General features: G+C 44.0%; 1 non-coding gene across 1 annotated transcript; it reads right to left on the reverse strand.

The window, feature by feature from the left end:
* Positions 1-1,592: 1,592 nt before the first annotated feature.
* On the reverse strand, positions 1,593-1,727 carry LOC120239658. Its single transcript, XR_005530482.1, has one exon. It is a non-coding gene; the product is annotated as a small nucleolar RNA SNORA16B/SNORA16A family (small nucleolar RNA).
* Positions 1,728-1,969: the final 242 nt, after the last annotated feature.

Here is a 1,969-nt window from a genome sequence, read left to right on the forward strand (position 1 = left end):
CTCTCTTAAGACTCAATTTTTACTTATTCCTATATGTCCCATAAGGTCCAGACTTGAGATAGAGGTAGGTTTGGAGGTGCAAGATTTCCTACCAGTTCAGTGTTTAAAGTCTATATCAGGATCTAATTGTGATACAAGGGATAATGATCCTTTGCAAAAAGCAGCTTAGGGATTCTGAGCTAAGAAATATTCATGTGAATGGGAAAAATATAATCCATTGTGGAAGTGAGCTATGTGTTCTTTTCTGAAATGGCATCCTCTATTTCATGAAAGCCTCTGGGCTCCTTGCCACTTGTGTGAATAACCAGGTTGGCAGACCACACAACTTGAAGACTGAAAAGGTCATAACATCCTGATTCAAGACCTTATAGCTACAGAATTTATCGCCTTACCACTGGGTCAAGAAAATTTTCCCTTCTTTTCTGACCTTGTACAAGCCTTCTGTTCTCCCTAGACTTCCTGTGCACAGAGCAGAATTGAGATGACTAAGTCGAGCCACAAGTGCTATTTCACATCGGTCCCTGGGCTTCTTAAGGATGGCAGCTAAGGTTAGGGCAGTTGATATTACTCCTGAACTAGAGGGAAGAGAGCAAATAAAGGGGTGAAATCTCCCCACCTCTGTGAATTAAGGGTCTGGCTACCAGGAGAATGAGAATAACTAGGAAAATAAATGGGTGATCGTGGACGGCTGCTGGGTTTCCCCCCACAGAACATTCCCTTTTCTCCTTCTGCTTGTAGAATTCTTTTTTTCTAGGGGGAGACCTTTTCCTTGTGGCTAGAGTGCCCTTGACTCTCACTAGAGCACTCTGTCCCTTGCCCTGCCCCTCCCCATATCAGATCTGCAGTGATTGGTTCAGGGATATAACCTGGAGGCCAGTTAGCAACTACCCTGGTGTGTTTTTTTTTTGTTTTTTTTTGTTTTTTGCCAGAGCTGCAAGAAACCTTCTCTTTCCACTGGGATTGCTAAACCAGCAAGATGGGAGTCTGGGGCTGTGGGATGTCATCATTATGATCATAGTGAAAGAGCCTGCCTGAGACAGGGAGAGATAAATGGAGCTCTGGATGCAGCCAAGTCTGATTTTTTTAAGGTTATTTATTTATTTATTTATTTATTTTTAATATTTTTTTTTATTATTTTTTTTTACAAATAGTTTATTGTCAAATTAGTTTCTACATAACACTCAGTGCTCATCCCCAAAGTGCCCTCCTCCATGCCCATCCCCCCCCCCCCCCCACATCCATCAGTCCTCAGTTTTTGTCAGCATTCAAGAGTCTCTCATGGTTTGCCTCTCTCCCTTTCCCCCACCATTGCCGCCCTTCTTCTCCCCCTTGTTCCTCCGTCAAGTTCCTCCTAATCCTCCTATACGTGCAAACATATGATATTTGTCCTTCTCTGCCTGACTTATTTCGCTCAGCATAACACCCTCAAGGTCCATCCATGTTGCTACACATGGCCAGATTTCATTGTTTCTCATTGCCATGTAGTATTCCATGGTATAGATAAACCACATCTTCTTGATCCATTCATCTGTTGATGGACACTTAGGCTCTTTCCATGTTTTAGCTATTGTGGAGAGTGCTGTTTCACTGGGATTTGTCTTTTCCTGATATGTTGCAGATCAGTTACAGCAAACAGAACGGCGACCGTCAAGGAAAACTGTCACTCTGGGCTCCTTTTTGACCACAGCAGCTATGTGGAAGCAGCTGCAGCTTCGATAAGGGCCACTAAGGTTATTTATTTTTGAGAGAGAGAGAGAGACAGAGCATGAATGGGGAAGGGGCAGAGAGAGAGAGGGAAACACAGAATCTGAAGCAGGGTCCAGGCTCTGAGCTGTCTGCACAGAGCCTGATGCAGGGCTCGAACTCATGAACGGCAAGACCATGACCTGAGCCGAAGTCAGATGTGTAACGACCTGAGCCACCCAGGTGCCCCAAAGTCTGATTTTTAAGAGTCAATAAATTCTTTCTC

This window comes from Hyaena hyaena, unplaced genomic scaffold, assembly GCF_003009895.1.
Source record: "Hyaena hyaena isolate Hyena2069 unplaced genomic scaffold, ASM300989v1 scaffold_8, whole genome shotgun sequence".
Taxonomy (NCBI): Eukaryota; Metazoa; Chordata; class Mammalia; order Carnivora; family Hyaenidae; genus Hyaena; species Hyaena hyaena.